The sequence below is a fragment of the Macadamia integrifolia genome, unplaced genomic scaffold (assembly GCF_013358625.1).
Source record: "Macadamia integrifolia cultivar HAES 741 unplaced genomic scaffold, SCU_Mint_v3 scaffold930, whole genome shotgun sequence".
NCBI classification, from domain to species: domain Eukaryota; kingdom Viridiplantae; phylum Streptophyta; class Magnoliopsida; order Proteales; family Proteaceae; genus Macadamia; species Macadamia integrifolia.
The window spans coordinates 294,093-314,817 of NW_024870585.1; the positions used below are offsets into that span (position 1 = coordinate 294,093).

Sequence of the window (20,725 nt, forward strand, 5' to 3'; positions counted from 1 at the left end):
TTAATGCCTATTGCAGCGCTTCGGGCTAAGAGGTTAATTTTAATAAATCTTGTGTTTTCTTTAGTCCAAACAAATGTACTTAACCTGGTCCCATCAACCCACAAGCTCTAGCAAGTGTACAAGAGTCCCTCCCAAATCAGTTCTTGATTTGCTCTGATTGAGCTTGGAATCCAGCCTCCCATAAGTGTGAAAGAGGATCCATAATCTGGGACCCAGATGGGACGTTTCTTGCAGCCAAATGTAAATGGGCATTGTCTTTCTCTGCATCTGCAACTGAATTGGAAGCCATCCAAAATTGGCCTGCTATTAGCTCGCGGCATTGGCTTACAAGAAGTTTTTTACTCTAATTGCCTACCAGCCATTGCAGCACCAACAAACTATAGTCTGGTCTTGATTGGGCTGCTTTAGCTCGTCTCGCAAGTGCTTTCCATCTATAGGTTTTTTCATTTATGTTCAGTTCCGCTTTGTTAGAAGAAATCTGAATTCTTCAGCAGATTTTCTAGCCTCTGGAGCTCTCAAGCTCAGGCTCTCCACCTTTTATTGTAAATCCCTCCCTAGTTTCAGCCAGGAGTTTCTTCCAGGCTGCCTTTCAATAATATTGCATCTTTGACCGAAAAAAAAATCTCTCCATATATAGGAGAAGAGACACCACAACTGATTATCTCTAAGATACATACCCAAACGCCATATATTTACAAGACATATCTATTGACCATTTAAATGCCTCCAATAGGCAATCATATTAGTCACTTAGGTGTCTATATAGAAAATACAACATTCTAACAAACCTTTTAATAAATGAAAACAATTTAAAATATCAAAAATCTCACTCGTGCTATATACATCCCTATCCTCTCTTGTCACCCCTTTGGGTCGGTACGCAATTTCGGTGGAAAAAGGAAAAAAAAAAGAAGAGGTGATGTAAAAAGTACACTCGTCTTTGGAATATTGGACAACGATTTTAAAAATGAAATGATTTTTTTTCCTGCATAAATGAAATTGTTTTATTATTATTATTATTATTAAATAGTACAATATAAGGCGCGGAGCAACCTTTAAGATCGGAGCAGAGAACAGCAACAAGAACACCGTGGAGTGAAAATCCAAACAGAAGAAATGTAAAACGCAGCAGCTCCCAGGCCAGCTTATGATGTTCCTTGGATATGTTTGAAACAACAATAGAGGGATTCGAGGCAATGTCCAAGTACCAGATATCCTCAAGCACAAATTAAATTTCTTTCAGCCACTTGTATTGCAACATATAAAGATCGGATTAGAAGCATTGTGCTACCAAAAGAAAAATGAAAAAAGAAAAAAAAAAAAGATTAGAAGCAGTGAATCAGATTCACAAATATCGAACAAAAGCCCATGTTACACGCTAATCTTGGCCCATTCTTCATCCCATTTCCCAGACAGCCAAAGCAAAGACCTGACTCACAACACGACATAATTGCCTTGAAAATCCTCCACGATGGACCCCAGGCCAATCGATACCCATATTGAGGTCCTGACTCCTGACACTACTTTTGAGTTTTCCCTACTTCCAATTTCCAAAGGATGCAAGAGATTTCGCGATGACCATCACTGTCGATCTTGTAGGTTCAGAAACATCGTTGCTTGTACGCTGCAATCCTCATGAACAAATAAATTAGTGACGGGTAATTTCTTATTTTCATGGGCAAGGTTTTGGGCTTGGCAACTGATTAGTAATTCTCTTATTATGTGACTGAAAATAAGGGGAATGGAAGGAATCCAGCATCACTTTTTTGTTTTTTGGGGAAGGAGGATTGGGGGAGTTGTATAAGGTTGGATGTGCAACCCACCCACCAAAGCTAGGTTCGGTCTCTCATCTAATTTTCCCATATGACTTGTCTGGTGGGGACAAGATTTGGTGATCGGGTAGAAGCCAAGAGACTGCTCACATGTCAAAAATTGAGACCACCATGAAGGTGCATGAATATACACAGGAGAATCGACACATCTGCGTTCCAAACCAAATTTTCTTGTTTTCTTTTATAGTCTCACATATCACGCAGAAAACATGCATATATAACCAGAAACAAATGCATGCTCTGTGTGTGCGCGCACGCACGTGAGAGTGTGCAACATTTTCTAAGATGTTCGTGATTTTGTAGCATTACCCCCACGAACAACACCTCCCCACACACCCCCACCAAAAAAATAAAAAAATAAAAAAATAAATAAAATAAAATTGAAAAACCCCTTTGTCCTATCTTATATTGACATAGGCCACAGAGAAATCGTCCTACTCATAGCTAAAACCATGCCTCACAATGTAAGTTTTATTTCATTGGTAGATCCTAGTGTCCCTCCATGTAGAAACTGATGAAATCAAAAAAACTAAAATCAGGCAATGGAAAACCAGAGGCAATTAAACAACCTAACATGACATGAATTTTCGAAGTTGATGCACAAATAGAAATGAAGGATGATGTTACTTAGAGAATTAAAATAAGTTGATTGAAGTGGAGAGATGCGTCTAGAGTGTTGTGTGAGTGATATAAACCTTTAAAGCTTAAAGGAAAATTTTGTAAGACTTTCATACTACCGGCTATGATGTATAGTGAGGAATGTTGTACAGTTAAGTAGCATCATATAGATTAAAAACTAAGTGTAGAGAGACGAAGATGGATGTGTAGCAAAAGGATAAAGTAAGGAATAACCATCTTAAAGCTGAGTTGGGTGTATCCTTGGTACATGATAAGTCACGAAAAAATCATTTGAAGTGACGTGGCCATGTTCGACAAAGGCTTCGGATGCTCCAGTTTAGAGGAGTGATTTGATTCAGATTGAAAGATCTAAAACAGCTAGGGGCAGGCTTAAAATAGCCCTAAGAGAGATGGAGAGTAAAAACATGCATAGTTGAGACCTTTTACCATGTATCACTTCCAACAGAGCTGATTAGAAGGCAAGGATCCATGTACCCGACCCATGTAGTTGGGATGAGGCATTATTGTTATTGTTGATGATGATGCGCACAAAAAAAAAAAAAAAAATCATCAAGGGTTAAATTAGATTAACGTACCTGTATAAGCTAGCAAACCGTACTTATCCTAGTCCAATCAAGCTGTTCCAACGTTGAGCAAGGGCCCTACATGCCTTGGCACATGGAACAGCCTGCAGCTTTAAGTAGCCATCAAAAGGTTCCTCTGTTACAAGACCCAACCTCAGAAGTGTATCCATGGCGTTGTCAACTGGCATTTCAATCTGCACAGAGTTCAGCCTGATGTTATCTAGTTCATCTAGTTGATTTCATTAGCAGAATATTCTTTTTGTACCTTTTCCTTGAACTTTTCATATATGAATCTCTCACATGTATCCCCAACAGTCATACGACAATTTACCTGCATTTCCAACAATGGTTAGCAATGTCTATACAGTATTTTACCGGGCTAAATAACCAGTGAGCAGCAGGTGAAAATTAGTTGTTCACCCAAACTTTATAGTTATTCCTATGTATTTGATTAATCACTTTTATTGAAGGAAAGAGACACTCTCTTTCACTGAATTCCAGTAGCATAACTAATATTCCAAGACAAGGTTGCTAAATCATATCCACAAGCAGTGCAAATTTGTAACATAAAACCTGTATCTGGAGGTTCTTTGGATGTAGACAAAACTCAGGAAAACTGTTCAAACCAAATTGGAAATTTCAATTAATATGAGAAATAATTTTTTGTTGTTGTAATAGCCAACATATTTTTTTTTTCCCACCGAAAATCTTACGACTTAAGGCTTCAGGAAGGAAAAAATGAACTCCACCTACCTCCGGATAGATGATTAAAAGGCACATCTCTTGTTCATTAGATATTTGTATTTTTTGTAGTCATTTGGAGAAACCCCTCAATGTTTTTTCTTTTTCTTTTTTTGTTTACATCCTAAGGAATTGCCCAAGGGGACTTCACTCACACACACCAGAGGGGGGGGGGATGATAGGAAAAGGGGGGGGGGAATGCATGTGTTAGGAGTTGATCCCTAGACCACACTCCTGGCGCCTGCTCTACAAGCAGATGCTGCAATCTTATGTACTGGATTCACAAACCCCTCCTTGTTGATCCATGCATTTTTAATCTCACCTTTATTACACTTTTACAGATGCAAAAACAGAAAGAAACACTTCATGCTGTAACTAAAAAAATGAATAGATGTTAATCTGTTGTATGACTCCAAAGGATGAGAAAAAACTTGCTTACCCTGAATTTAGGAAATTTAAAATTAAAACAAAAGTATACTAAATAATTAAATAAACAATCCCAGGAAAAACAATCCAACCAAAGTTGAGATACTATGACAGCTGAACACAATACAGGCTGTTCAATATAAAGTTCCACAGCCCCCTCTATGTGCAGTTCAGAGTCTAGGATAGAATCTAGAATAGCACAAAGGATTTTGGGTAAACCAAGATCAGATTGAAGATTTTTTACAGGAACCAGAAATGAATGCGTTTTTGAGGAAAAGTTAGTTTTCTAGCAGATCCAAACAATCTGTAAGCACAGTACTTTTGGGTAAATAATTTAATTACTTCAGAAGTTAAAAGTACTGTTGTATGATGAACAGGGAAGGGGAACCAGAATAGTAATTTCCTAGAATACAATCAAATTAAGCTGTAACTCTGTGATAAGAATCACTCAATCCTGGTAATTAAATCTAACAGAACTCTAATTGGTGTGATACGTCTGCTACTGAATATTTACTGAAACAAAGATACTTAGCAACATATGAAATGGAAGATTAACCTGGGTATGGAACCAGAAATCAATAGATATCAACAACAGAATCTTAACTGACTAGTATGTAATCTGCCTCTAAAATCCCACTTCAACTTAATTTAAATTATAATATTAAACCCCCAAACTTTACTAAAATTCAAAATGTATCCTCACAGGAGCCAATGGCCAAATTTAGAACTGGTTCTTGTTTGCCCAGCTTTGCTAGTGCAACTGAATCACCAACACCCCCCCCCCCACCCCCCCAAAAAAAAGAGAAAAAAAAAAGGGCCACAAACCACGAATTCATTGAAATTTGGATCCAAAAGTTCTACTCCCTGTCTTTATTGATTTGACTAAATTGCTTCACACTAATCCACTTTTTGGTATTTTTTTCTTTGCAATGTCAACATTTATCTTTTGAACAAGGATACCATCTGATTGCTTCTCTTGATGGTCCTAGATGAAAACTGTGTAAATTTCACCCATGATCATAGGGACTAACAACTTCACACTAAGACTCGCTTGCAAACAAATAATGCTATCGCATGCTTTAAAGATCATTTAAAGTTTTTTGTTAAGAATGGGTGGTAGTAAAGAAGATAAAAATTTTCATCATACAGATTATTTCATTGGAATGACACATAAAGGCATAAAGTTCTACAGCAAGGCCAACTATTTTATCCGTAAAAAAAATGTATATATATATATATATATGCTACTTTATTTTTCCTGGTGATTTTATGTCAAAAAAAGGAGCCTAAATGAGAAGAAAATCGGTGATCTCACCCAAGCAGTGTGAATAAAGGTAGTTAACCTGTAAAAGGAAGGTATATTTGCATCGTAGAACCAACAAAAAGTATTCTATGAAAGACATGCATTTCTGGTGTATCCAGAGAACAAGAAGAAAACGAGCAATAGGAGGGGGGGGGGACAATGGGAAGAAAAAAACACCTTATCACTTTCAGATCGGAGCAGGAGTGCATATGCTAAAATGGCTTCCTTGTACTGCATAAAATGTTACAAGAATAAGGGAAGACAAACAAAAGATTCAGATTGCAAAGCTTTCTGGTCAAAAGGAAAATGAACCAGTATGCTCACTTGCTGCTGTTCAGAAGCATCCAAAAGGAAATGAACTGAACCAAAGCCACTAGCTAAAGTTTTCTCATAGAGTGTTCTGTTGACCAGAAGCTGTAAGAATGAATTCTCCATGTAAGAAGTTATATGCATACCACAAAAACAAACATATCTGGAATATGAGCATAGGGACATATTAATGGAAGTCCCTACTAAAAAGAGAAAGCAAAAGGTGGTAACTAACTTGATATCGATCCCATGTCTGTTTGTAACCCAGTGCCACACGGGTTATATATATTATAAGTGCACTGACTGCAATCACATCAAGCAGGATTGCCGACCTGGAAAACAATCATCTAATGTAACAACACCATTTTGAATATAACCAGCAAAGCGACGTGAGCATAGAGAGGAAAAAAAGACTAAAACTTCCTTAATCCTCATGCAGGAATAACCCCCCCCCCTTCAAAAAAAATGTCAGAATTTTTTTATCAAGGGTAAGGAGGTGTTTTCTGTCCCCATAACATCTATTATGTCTAGAATAGGTCATAGTAAGAATCCAAGTTATTGTATAATTTCAATGATCAGAGGAAGAAAGTAACTAAACCCACAGACGAAGAGAAGTAGATGGGCATTGATCAAATGGCCCAAAAATTAAGAGTACTTAAGGCTACTTTTAATTCTACCGAAATAAGAAAACTCGATCCTAAATAGTTTACAGATGTTCTCTAAGGTTTTGCCTGGATTTGGTTCGATGAGACCAATTTTGATACCAATGCATGATGACTTCATAATGTGGGAGCCTCTTAAGATTCCAAATGGATGACTAGGATTTGCTCCACATTTGGGTGAATACAGAATAGGGGGGGGGGACCCTAAGGAGGGGAAAGAAAAACAAAATATAACAGAGCCAACAAGGCAAAAGACACTTCCTTTAGGGAGCAGAAGAGCAGGCCTGCAGAACAGAGGGAGAGAGACCCCAGGAAACAACAATATGCTTGTTCCTTGGGGAATCGATACAACGAGAGGAGATAGAAGAAAGCTTGCTTTTGATTTCAAAGGAGATCGAGTGCCAAATCTTCTGGAAGGATCTGGAGAAAGAGGAGCATTTTCTGAGACTCCGCTCCATTCAAATATGATTGATGGCGGTAGCAAAAGCAAGTTTGCCTACCATATCGCAGATTGAACTAGCAAAGGATATATCCACCCAAATCTATTTCCCTAGGAAGGGAAGGATCCTTCGACTTCTTGGCCAACATTTAGCTAACACCCTTTCCAAATGGCATTTGGTTAATTAGATGTTACGGAAGTTTCTATTTTGGGCAAGGTCAGGCTACAAGTAAGAGAGTTTATTTAGTGAAAGTTGGTTTTCCAGAGTCCTATTGTTAGAATGTATAAGTTATTTTTCCTGTTTAAGAATCCTATTCAGAGTTAACTTTTCCTATTGTCTATAATTATATTTGTGCCCCTGTACACTATTTGAGTTGAGATGAATGGGTTTGTTTTAATATTGTATGCTGGTGGTGTGGGCCTTGTCTAGCTAAGCTTGTATCTTTCTCTCCCTTGGTACTTTCACTTCTCCCTAAATTTTCTCCAATTTCTTGCCGATTATCTTCCTCTTTTCCCCTCTATGGACATAAGTTTCAGATCCTTCTTTTCAGGACTGTTCTTACCTATTTTCTCTCCCCATATATCCCTCTTATTTCACATTGATTACTCGCTACCACCTTTTTTCTTTATTGTAGCAATATTGACATCCTAAGTTTTCTCGTTTTTTGGTTTTACCGATTTCGTTATGGAAGGGTAAGGAAAAAGTCCATTTTGCTAGGGTAGGCAACACAGGAACACTATAACTGCCATGTGGCATAGCATATTAAATTTTTGGCCTCTGGTAGGGTCCACAAATTCCTATGCATGTGTAAAATTTCAGAACAAACGGACTCTTACATGTGGAACAAATCAATGTCAAACTTGGTTAAAAGTCAAAATAAGAATAAGAATGAGCCTAACAGTTCAATGGTTTAAAATGCATGGGGAAAGTCTAATTCAAGTTGGGCCATATGGTTGAGTTAGACCATGAAATTTTTTTTGGGTGGATAAATAATTCATTACCAAAGAAAGAAAATACATACAACCCCTAGAGGGGGGGGGGGAGAGAGGAGTAAAAGCCAAAACAAGAACCAACCCTCAAAGAGAGGTTGGGTTCCTGAGAACAGAGCTAGGAAGCTACAATGTGACAATTTCTTGGGGAGGGGATACAAGAGAAAAAACATTTGCAACCTTGGCTTTAACATCAAAGAAGATGGAGCCCCAAATCTTTCCAAGAGGCCGAGAATTGGAGGCCCATTTTCTATGATTTCTCTCCATCGAGATTTGATTTATGGCAGCACTTAAAGCAAGCTTGCCCACAACATCACAAATAGTCTTCCCTAAAATGTCATGTCCATCCAGATTCACTCCCTCTTGAAGGGGAGAATGCTCCTACTAGAAGGCCAGCATTTGGCGAGCACCTCTTCCAGATAGAAGTGAAATTGGGGCAGGAAAAAAGGGATGAAAAATGTCTTCAGGCTTGGCTCCACAGAGATAACACATAGGAGAGGCAGGAATTCTTCTCTGAATGAGAAAAACTTGCGTGGGAAGGCATTTGGTGAACACACACCAGGTTGTAAAGCTCTGGCAGGGGATGTGATGCTTAAACCAAATGAGTTTGTGCCAAGGGACAAGGTCTCAAGTCGCCCTAGTGCTGAAGACATTTGATAGGGAAGAGGACCATCAGATGGAATCTTGCCTATGATGACAAGTTCCAGTGATGACTGACAAAGAGTTCCAAACTGACAAAGATCCAAATGCCTGAAGATAATATATCAGCAACAAGTGTATGCTTAGGCAATCCAGAACTATAAATGGCCCTGGCACTTAGGATAAGGGAGAGAACTCCCTTGGGATGCCAAGGATCAAGCCAAAGATAAGTAGAGGCCCCATCAGCAATTTGAGAGAAGATAACCTCAGATAGGGATGGCCTAATAGCTATGATCTTGCGCCACACCCAGAAGGTATCAGCAGGGATCCGAATAGTCCAGAAGGAGTTCGATCGGAGAATGGTTGAATAAGCCCAATCAACCCAAATACTCTTCTTTTTCTAGACCAAATTCCAATTGAGCTTGATCAAACCAGCTGTGTTGACGTCCTTAATGCATCTCAAAACCAAGCCCCCTTTCAGCTTTCGAGGTACAAACCACTGTCCAAGAAAGAAGTCGGAGGAATCTAGTGTAGTCACTTCCTTTCCAAGGGAACGAAGCAAATATGGACTTAAGCTTGGAGATTGTGGACTTAGGCAGGCCATAAATACCGGATTAGTAAATGTAGGAGGCTTGAAAGACTGATCTAATAAGCTTTAATCGGCTTGCAAAGGAGATGAGCTTTCCTTTCTAAAGTTAGAGGCGCTTTCCAATAAGGCCAAGCATGAGAGTGCAGTGATGGGTAGATAGCCTTGCAGGAGTAAGGGGCAGCCCAAGGTACTTAACTGGAAGATGGCCAAGAGCAAAACCAGTCTTCTCAAGCAAAGAGGCATTGATATCTTCAAAAGATGCCAGCCAAAAAGAGAAAAGATTTGGCAGGGTTGATGTGGAGACCCGACATGGAAGCAAAATGATTCAAGCATTGCATAACAGTTTCCAAGGATGAAGCATTTGCTTTGGAGAAGAACATCAAATCATCTACAAAAGAAAATTGAGTAACCTTGATGGCTTTGCACTTTGGAATGGGAGATATAAGGTGCTGATCAACGGCAGATTGTAGACTTCTAGAGACAACCCATAGCCAGACAGAATAAGTAAGAGGAAATGGGGCATCCTTGCCGAATTCAAACTGAGGAGGAAAAATACCCAGCTGGGCTTCCATTGACCAAGACCAAGAAGCGCGGGGAAGCAATATAATGATGAATCCAATTAGCAAAGGCTGGCGGGATTGCCATCTTGATAAGAATTGAGAAAATAAAATCCCATCTCAATAAATCGAAAGCCTTATGAATGTCAATCTTCATGAGGGTTGCTGAGGAGTGGGATTTTTTGTCAAAGCCTCTGAGGATCTCATAACAGAGGAGGATGTTGTCTCCAATGCTTCTGCCAGGAATGAAAGCCACCAAGTTTTCACTAACAAGGGAATCAATCACAAGTTTAATTCTGTTGGCAAGATCCCTAGCAATGAGAATACAGGAGGTTACATAAAGAGATCGGCCTGAATTCATTCATTGTATCTGCTCCTTCTTTCTTAGGGATGAAACAAAGGAAGGTATGACTGATTCTTTTGATGTGACTAGGATTGAAGAATAAACTTTTTATTGCTTTGATCAAATCCTCTTTGTGATATCTTAAGAAGAAGAAAAAAAACCTATACTGAAACCATCAACACCATGAGCTTTACTTGCCTTGTGAGACAAAATAGTAGCTTCAATTTCATCAGTAGAGGGAATGACCAGAAGCAAGTTTGCGATATTATTATGAATGAATTTATTTATAAACCCATCAAGAATGGGGTATGCTAGCATAGGCCTTGGATTGAACAAGCTCTTAAAGTAGTCAGTTGCAACAACTTTTGTCTCATCAATTTTAAACATTTGGGTTCCATCCGAGTTGGTAAGCCTTGGGATGGAATTGAAGTTGTTTTTAGCTTTTAGAGAACAATGAAAATAAGCTGAATTAGTATCTCCTAACTCCCGCTAATTGATCCTAGCCTTCTGCCTAAAAAAACTTTCCTATTGAGCAAGCAGAGAAGAAAGGTTTGCCGTTTCAATCTTTTCCTCATCAGCCAGGGAGGAGTTCAAATGATCAGCCTGAAGCTGAAACCAAATGGAAGCAAGCTTATTTCTGCAATCAACAAATTGAGAAGAGATATTCCTGAAGGAGTTAGTATTCCTGCCTTTAGGGCTTCCTTCACATTCCTAAGCTTTCTAGCTAAAGCAATAAAAGGGTGGAGAAAGCTTAGATAGGCTTAAGCCAAACTTCCCTAACAATGGCATGGAAGTCAAGATGGGAGGACCATATGTTGAAAATTTTAAGGGTTTAAGACCAAAGGAAATGATAATATAGGAGTAGATTACAAGAAACTAACCCTCACAATTTATAACCCCAAACAAGACAAATAGGACACAACAACTAACTTGATAATAACTAGAAATAGGACCAGGAAACAAATAGAGTTGGAGATAGAGAGGTGCGGCCAAGTCTGTAGGGCTCCAATTGAGATGCAAATTTGGTCGATTGTAGGGCTCAGGGAGGGTAAAAAACCCCCAAGTTTGAAGAACTTCTGACGGCTGGTTGTATAGTTATGAACTTTCTTGATTTTCTGACCTAGGAGAGAAGTTGACAAAATTCTGCAAAAACAGCAACTGGACAATCTGGACAACTTCATGAGGAGGACTGAGTAGCTCTCCAATGACTTCTAACAACCCTAAACAGTAGCTCCTTGATCAGATTCATAATAGAGGAGGAGAGAAAGATCACAGACTTCAAGAATGGGGAATTCTTGGCTATCAATTCCTGCTTTGAAGACTTGGACGTATCTGAATTCTTTTTTTGGGTGAATAAATAATTCATTACCAAGAAGAAAGAAAAAGGAACATACAACCCTTAGAACTGGGAAAGGAGAAGGCCTAGCTCATGAGGGGGTATTCCTGATAATGGAGGTAGGCAGCTCCCAGTAATGAACAATATAACAGTTCCTAATAGAAGGAATACAAGAGGAGGACATCTGAGATAGTTTAGCTTTGACATCGAAGGAAATAGAACACCAAATCTTATCCATAGAGCGAGAGTTGGAGGTCCATTTCCCCTATTATTTCTTTCCATCCAGATCTGATTGATTGTTGCGCTGAAGGAGAGCTTTCCCACTAGGTCACAAATAGTCTTGCCATAGAAATCCTTATCCATCCAAATCCATTCTCTACGAAAAGGGAGGATTCTTCTTCTGACCGGCCAACATTTAGCTAGAATCATTTTCCAAATGGACTTGGAGACCGACCAAGAGAAGAAAAGGTGGTCTACAGATTCTAGCTCATTCCCACATAGGATACACATCGGATCAACAGAGATGCCTTTATGGATGAGGAAACAATGCGCAGGTAAAGAGTTGGTGAAGACTCTCCATGCCGTGAAGCTATGCCGGAGAATGTGATATGGAAACCATATAAGCTTGTGCCAAGGGGTGGCTAAACCAGGGACTCTGACAAACTCCCAAGTGGCTTTGGAGGAGGATACCTTGGATGAAGAGGGCAGCCATATAGTAGAATCATGTCTTTGCCTCTGGGAGTTGGATATGATCGGCAGGGAATTCCAAATATCAGCAAGCTGGTGTAAGGAGATAGCTGGGGGAGCCCAAGCACCTAAAGACATAATTTCTGCAACCAGGGTGAGCTTGGGCAGACCAGAAGAATAAATGTTCCAGGCACTAACAGCATGGTAGAGGACCCCTTTGGGGCGCCAAGGATCAAGCCAAAGATAAGTAGATAATCCATTACCAAGTTGTGAAGAGATGGCTGAGGAGAGCTAGGCACACGTGGCCATGATCTTACGCTAAGCCCAAGAGGCATCAACCCGGGATTTAATAGTCCAAAAGGAGTCGTTCTTGAGGAGGCTTGAATACACCCACTTGACCCATATGCTGTCTTTTTTGGATATAATCTTCCAAGCCAACTTAATGATTCCAGTAGAGTTCACCTGACCTCGTCCCTTTTTTGGGAGGCAAACAGCAGCCCAACTAACAGGGTGAAGGAATTTTGAATACTCACTTTCTTTCCACAAGAAGGAAGCAAAGGTGGACTCAAGCTTGGAGGTGATGGATTCCGAAAGACCGAAGATACCCAACCAATAAATGTAGGAAGCTTAGAGAATTGCTCTGATGAGCTCTAAGAGACCCGCAAAAGATAAAAGCCTTCCTCTCTAAAGCTATAGGCGCTACCGAATGAGATCAAGCATAGGGGTGCAATGGTGAGCAAAGAGCCTGGCCAGGATGAGAAGGAGGCCCAGATATTTTACTGGCACTTGACCCAGGCAAAAGCCCGTTTGATCAAGAATAGTTGCTTTAACAGTGTCTAAAATCCCAGTAAAACAGATAAGGGACTTACCTGGATTGATACGGAGACCAGACACAAAAGCAAAGTGGTTCAGACAAGTGATAATGTTCTGCATAGAAGATAAGTCAGCTCTGCAAAAGATCATCAAATCATCAGCAAACATCAGGTGAGTAAGCTTGATAGCTTTACATTTGGGGATGGCAGAGATGAGATTCTAATCAGTGGCCACTTGCAAACTTCTACAAAGAACCTCCATGGCTAGGCAAAAGATGTAAGGCAATAGTGGGCAGCCCTGCCGAATCCCCCAAAGGAGGTGAAGTACCCCGCCAGACTCTCATTGACCAAGATTGAGAAGCTGGGAGTAGCAACGCAGTGATAAATCCAATTAGTGAAGACTAGAGGAAATCCCTTGGAATTAAGGACCATTGTCACACCCCGCCTCCACTGATCTGAAGGCTAGTGATAAGGACACACGTGTCCACAATCTATCAAGGATCCACGATGCAGTACTTTAAGTTCATAGGATTATGAAATGATTCTAAGATCACGTACTTATAATATAAACAAAATATATCAACTGGTGATTTCTATTGATATTTACCATATTTATACAAAAAGAATGTTCACATTTGGAACATAATTATAGTTATGCCCTTATAGGGTTACATCTACTACGTACAAAAAGAATAAAAAAGAAAAGACGATACTCCTATCTTCAGCGTGCTCCAAAAGCACAGTCATCGCACACGCATCCATCTTTGTGTGCAACCAGCTCCTCATCCTAGAGGTCACCTCCGTAGAGAGCCGGATCCTCAATCACAGTGTTTGAAATGTCACCTGAATCAACATCTAAAAAGGGGCAACCATTGGGGTGAGCTTCCACGAAGCCCAGTGAGGGGTAACACACAAGTAAACATGACAATCTAAGAAAACGCAATAGTATAAATATCGATGCCCAACCACATCAATATGAATGCAATAACATGATCCATTTATTATCAAACAATTCTCAACAACAATTTCTAAGTCCAAAAGGGGTATAAGTGCTACTGCAACATAGGTGTTATCCCCAGTCATAAATGTACATTATCAGTCCCTAGGGATACAAGCTAGTTGTGAGTCAGAAGCATACCGGTCCCCACATGGCTACTTCAGTTCCCAGTAAGCCCCTATTAATAACCCTCCCATAATACCACTACATCGAATCCAACATCGCATGTAGGGTATACCTGTCACCGAATCAAACATCGCGTGAGGGTCTGTCACAATGCTGGCATCTGCACACCTCAGTCACCGAAAATCGTCCCAACCACGGACCGTCGGACGAATGGATTAGCCAATACGTAAACCCTTACTGGCAAGGATTGTAACACCAGGGTGGTTATCCTAGCCCAATGCATTCTAATATGCCATAACACATTTCAATCATACTCACACACACACTCACCTTGAGCCTGCAGTGCCGTCGACACCAACCGATGGCCACCCTGTACCCCAGTCACACACACACGTACACACACTCACCTTGAGCATGTAGTGCCGTCGGCACCAACCGTTTGCCACCCTGCACTCCAGTCACATACACACGCACACACACACACACACCCTGAGCCTGCAGTGCTGCCGGCACTAACCGTTGGCCACCCTGCACCCTAGTCACACACCCACACACACACTCACCCTGAGCATGCAGTGCCACCGACACCAACTGTTTGCCACCCTGCACCCCAGTCACATATACACACTCACACTCACACACACACCCTGAGCATGTAGTGCGGCCGGCACCAACCGTTGGCTACCTTGCACCCCAAACACACACACACACACACACACACATGCATAACCATAATCCACGTTCTCATGCCACATCGACACTTTCCACAAGGAATAAGATAATAATATGCAAATAGACATGATTCTCCTATATATACGATATGATGCAAGCACTCTATAAAAGCATACAAAATCCCCTCACCTTGAGTCCTAGGTGATGATGGACAATCGATGGCCTCGCGCCGTGCCTCGTCACCTCTTGGTTCTACTCCTAGGATACATTAGAATTTTAAGAAATAAACCACTCATAGAGGAATAAGTCCTTAGGCATATGTTCTAGCTTCATTTCCTATTTTTTCTTTTCTTTGAAATCGTTCTCAAATTAAGGGTTTTATGACTATAGGGCTAATTCATATGTGGGGTATGTTCACCCATCTTAATTACCTTAGATTAGGTGTAATTAATGGTTTAATTAAGATAGGTTTACACAATGCATCCCAATTCCCAAAGTTCTAGTCGCGACTAAGCTAAATTAAGGAATTTCGGTTGAGGGTGTTGGTGGTGACCATTAATGGCTTATGTGGTCACCCTAAACCACTATACATATATTTAATTTCATTTTCCCCAACCCAATTTTGGGTTTCAATGGTGAGGTATAGAGTGTTTGGGGTAAAACCCACCTTCTCTAGGGTTTTTGTTACCCAAATTGGGGATTTCACTAGGGAGGGTTCATGGACTCAAATTGATCCATTAATCTTGCTAGGATAAGTCTCTTATACTAAACCCCTCTCCCAATTTGTAGTTTTAATAAGTGGGAAAGTGTGTTTTAGTAATTTTCCCCATTTCTAGGTTTTGTGTTACCCAAATTGTTCTTTGGATGGAGGTTTCCTAAAGGAGGGTTTATAAACTGGAAATGAACCATGATTTTGCTAAGGTAAGTTTCCCATACCAAATCCCCTTTCCTATTTGTAAGTTTAGACAGTGGAAAGGTGCGATTCAGTTGGGGTGATCTCTCTTAGCTCAAAAGAGAGGAAATGGGAGAGAGAGAGAGAGCCTAGCACATGGAGTTAAAGACTTAGAGTGAATGGAGTTTACCTTAGTTGATAGAAACCCTTGCTCCTCCCTTCCTCTTCCTTCCTTTCTCTCCTTCTCCTTCTTCTTCTTTCTCTTTCTCCTTCTCTTTGTTTTTACTTTGGTAGGTGGAGAATGAATGGTAATAGTCTATTTATAGTCACTTAATTACTAAGGCTTGTTTGGGAGAAAAATGAGTTTTCACCCATTACTGGGTTAACTTATTATTTGGCACTAACGGGCCCACCTTGGGATGACCCAATACATTAATCCATTACCTAATAAGTGGTACCAACCAATGAAGGTAGTTTGAGGTGCACGGTGCGATGGTCTGATTCCCACGGCCAAATAACCCGGTTTTGGCCTGTATTTTCACTTTTAAGGTTTAGGGATCTTCCCGTGAAGTGTGAGGGCTTAACTAACCTTTCCTTCTGCGTCCGAAACCCCTTCCAATTTTTAAGGCATGAGTAGCAAGTGTAAGTGGGGTCATCCTTCCCTTCCCGGCAAAACACGGCTGCTACCCAGTATTCCTCGGTACGAATATCCTCCGGTGCCTCATTTGGTAATTAAAAATGGGAAATTTAGGGCATGGGTATAACATCCCCCACCTTACAAGAAATTTTGTCCCTGAAATTTAATGTACCTGGTAATCCGAACATTTGAGGATATCTCTCCTTTATCTCATCTTTGCGTTCCCAAGATGCTTCTTGTTTAGAATGATTCCTCCACTTAACTAGTACATAAGAAACAATCTGATTGTGGAGAATGTGGTCTCTCCTATTAATGATTTCTTTTAGCTGCTTTACATACTTCCAATTAGTGTCAAGCTCTAAGGGTACCATGTGTCAAAATATGAGCTGGATCGGGAACGTACTTCTTGAGCATGGAAACATGAAATACATTATGAGCTCCTTTTAATTCGGGTGGCATAATGACTCGGTAAGCTATTGTTCCGACTCGACCCAATATCTTATAAGGTCCCATGTATCAAGGACTTAGCTTTCCCTTCTTGCCAAACCTCTTCACTCCTCTCATTAGCGAGACTTTAAAAAAAAATCTTATCACCCACCTCAAACTCTAGGTGCATCCGTCTGACATCAGCATAGCTCTTCTGTCTTGATTGAGCTGCCTTGATCCTCTCTATGATTACATCCACTTTCTCACAAGTGGCCTGGATTAGTTCCGGACCTAGGATTCTTCTTTCCACAACTTCATCCCAATATAAAGGTGTTCTGCATTTCTTACCATACTGGGCTTCATAGGGTGCCATGCCTATGGTAGCCTGGTAGCTATTGTTGTAGGCGAACTCTATGAGTGACAAGTGCTCATCCCAACTATAGCTCATATCCAATACACAAGCCCGCAACATATCCTCTAGGGTCTATATAGTCCTCTCTGACTGCCCATCTGTCTATGGATGGAATGTTGTGCTGAAGTTCAGCTATGTCCCTATTGCCTTCTGTAAACACTTCCAGAACTTAGAGGTGAATCTAGAGTCACGGTCAGAGACAATACTAACTAGTACCCCGTGCATCCGAACAAAATTATCAACATATAGTTGGGCCAACTTCTCCATGGGATAGGTAATCTTCATAGGAATGAAGTGGGCTACTTTGGTCAGTCGGTCTACAATTACCCAGATTGTGTCATTTCCCTTCTGAGTACGTGGCAGCCCTGTAACAAAGTCCATGGTGATGTTTACCCATTTCCATTCTGGTACGGGTAGGGGTTGTAGCAATCCATGTGGCCTTTGTCTTTCAGCTTTGATTTGTTGGCAATTCAAGCACTTGGCTACGTGAAAGGCTACATCGGCTTTCATGCCATTCCACCAATAGAACTTCTTTAAGTCCTTGTACATTTTTGCACTACCTGGATGGATTGAGTAGGGTGAATTGTGAGCTTCTCTCAATATCAGTTCTCTCATTTCTTTATCCTTTGGTACACAAAGCCTATCCTTGAACTTGAGAACTCCATTTTCAATCAACCTGAAGTTCAAATCCTTCTGTCTTCCTTCTTTGATATCGTTTACTATCTTCTGAAGATTCTCATCTAATACTTGGGCGGCTTGGATTTTCTCCACGAATGATGGTTGCATCATAAGTGCAGCCAAGGTCACTATCTCCTCATTCATTAATAGTTCCGAGTCCATTCTTCTAGCTTCTTCACTCAGCTGTTCATTCACAGTCAAGGTTGCTAGGGACAGAGTCTGAGACTTCCTGCTCAATGCATCAGACACAACATTGGCCTTTCCAGGATGGTAATGGATGGTGCAATCATAATCTTTCATCAGCTCCAACCATCTCCTCTGTCTCATATTCAACTCTTTCTGGGTGAAAAAGTATTTTAGACTTTTATGGTCACTGTAGATCTCACTCTTCTCCCCGTATAAGTAGTGTCTCCAGATCTTCAAGGCAAAGATTACCGCTGCTAGCTCTAAATCATGAGTGGGGTAATTCTTTTCATAGTGCTTCAGCTGTCGAGATGCATATGTTACAACTTTTCCATTTTGCATCAACACACAGCCTAGGCCCAATTTAGATGCATCACTATATACCACCATACCGGTGTTACCTTCTGGAATAGTGAGTACTGGAGCTATTACTAATTTCTGCTTCAATTCTTGGAAACTTTCTTCACATTCCTTGGACCAGTCAAATTTCACTCCTTTCCTTGTCAATCGGGTCATAGGGGCAGAAATGTGTGAGAAATTCTCTATGAACCTTCTGTAGTATTCTGCTAATCCCAGGAAGCTATTGATCTCACCAACATTTTTGGGTGCTTCCCAATCCATTATAGCCTTCACCTTTCCAGGGTCAACTTCAATGCCCTTCTCTGAGACAACATGCCCTAAGAAATGTACTTGAGTAAGCCAAAATTCACATTTGCTGAATTTTGTATACAATTGCTTCTCTCTCAACCTTTGTAGTGTTAATCCCAAGTGAATAACATGCTCCTCTTTACTCCGTGAGTATATCAGGATGTCGTCAACAAATAGAATAACAAAGTTGTCTAACATGTCATGGAAAACTCTGTTCATCAGTTCCATGAACACTGCAGGTGCATTGGTTAAACCAAATGGCATAACTAGGAACTCGTAGTGTCCATAACACGTCTTAAAAGCTGTCTTCTTGATATCACATTCTCTGATCTTGAGTTGATGGTACCCAGATCTGAGGTCAATCTTAGAGAATGTAGTTGCACCTTGTAATTGATCAAAAAGATCATCAATCCTGGGCAACGGATACCAGTTCTTGACAGTCAACTTATTAAGTTCTCGGTAGTGTATGCCCATTCTCATACTCCCATCCTTCTTCTTGACAAAGAGTACCGGAGATCCCCATGGAGACACACTAGGCCGGATGAACCCTTTCTCTAACAAATCTTGTAACTGTTCCTTTAACTCCTTCAGTTATGAAAGTGCCATCCTATATGGGGCTTTGGATACAGGTGCTGCCCCAGGAATCAAATCAATAATGAATTCAGTCTCCCGATCCGGAGGTAGTCCAGGTAATAAGTCAGGGAAGACATCTGAGAATTCTCTCACTACTTCTATCTCCTCTACCGACTTGCTCTCCTTAGTTAAGTCAACCACAGATGCCACATAAGCCTCACACCCTTGTTCCAGCAATCTTCTCACTTCAAGTGCAGATATCACTAGTTTCTTGGACTTTTTCATTTTTCTCCCTTTGTAAACAAACTCACCTCTTTCCCAAAATTTGAATACAATTTTCTTCTCGGCACAAAAAACATATGCCTTATAGGCGGATAACCAATCCATGCCTAAGATGACATTAAAGTCATGCATCTCTAATTTAATCAAGTGAGCAATCATGTCATGCCCACAGACTTGAATAGGACATGGTTCATAAATTTCTTCTAGTCCTACTTCACTCCCAGTCAGTGTTTAAAGTATCGGCCCGTATCGTACTGTATCAGCCGATACATATCCGTATCGGCCCTTACCGATACGATACGGATCGATACAATATATAGAATTTTTAAAACCCTTTTGTATCGATAGGTGTCTTACGATACATACCGATACCCACCGATACGTACCGATACTCTATGAAAATATCAAAATCGAAGTAAAATGTGCGTTTCGGTATGTATCGGTACATATCGATATGTATCGACTGATACACATTGATACGTACCGATACGGTTATAAAATGGCCAAGATGGACAATTTTTCTGAAAAACACAAATTTTTGAAGTGTTTTTGTTCCAAAGTTGCTACCAAACATTTTTCTCTCTAACTAAAGTGGAAATCAAGGTTGGGAACAAGGATTTTACATTTATGGGACAACTACAAACCTTGGATTCTTAGTGCGATACTCTCAATTTACTGTTTTTCATAATACATGTTATATATAGTTTTTTTTAACTATTTTTTATGCAAAAATATATAAAAAAGAGTTTTCTATCCATTTATGTGCTTATCTTTAGCATATCTCTGATACAATACGATCGATACCCTCCGATACGTATTTTAATTTTGGCCGACCGATACGGTGACCGATACCGATACTTTAATCCTTGCTCCCAGTTAGTGTGCTAAGTGTCAAATTCTTTGGCTTAATATTCATTTTGGCAGCAAAAGTTAGAGATACAAATGAATGTGATGCACCAGTATCAAGCAAAACATATGCAGGGGTCATCGATATCAGTAAGGTACCTGTGACAACTCCAGGTGATGCCTCTGCTTCCTCAGTAGTCAGTGCAAACACCTTCCCTTGTGGTCTAGCTCCCGGTGGTGCCTGAGCTGGACGGATGGTGGATGACGGCTGCACTGATCTGGCTAATCCTACATAGGGGTCACCTAGTCTTCTCTGTGGGCAATTCTTTGCAAAGTGACCCATTTGTTGGCGAATAAAACACCTGAAGGGAGCCGTCTGAGACGGTGCTACAGTGGGTCTAGGTGGTGGTGGTGGTGGAGCTTGTCCCATCTCTAGTCTTTTATACTGACTTGACGCTACACTAAAATGTCCCCTTACCAAACCTG

General features: G+C 40.5%; 1 long non-coding RNA gene across 3 annotated transcripts; it reads right to left on the reverse strand.

Moving 5' to 3' along the window:
- Positions 1-1,099: 1,099 nt before the first annotated feature.
- Positions 1,100-18,048, reverse strand: LOC122070466. 3 transcript variants are annotated; one of them, XR_006137792.1, is made up of 7 exons: positions 14,852-18,048; positions 6,049-6,145; positions 5,829-5,918; positions 5,682-5,735; positions 3,300-3,365; positions 3,047-3,228; positions 1,100-1,624 (listed from the first exon to the last, which is right to left on the reverse strand). It is a non-coding gene; the product is annotated as an uncharacterized LOC122070466 (long non-coding RNA). The 3 variants fall into 3 exon arrangements; XR_006137793.1 differs by lacking the exon at positions 14,852-18,048 and adding an exon at positions 13,620-14,539; XR_006137791.1 differs by lacking the exon at positions 14,852-18,048 and having other exon boundaries at positions 6,049-8,609.
- Positions 18,049-20,725: the final 2,677 nt, after the last annotated feature.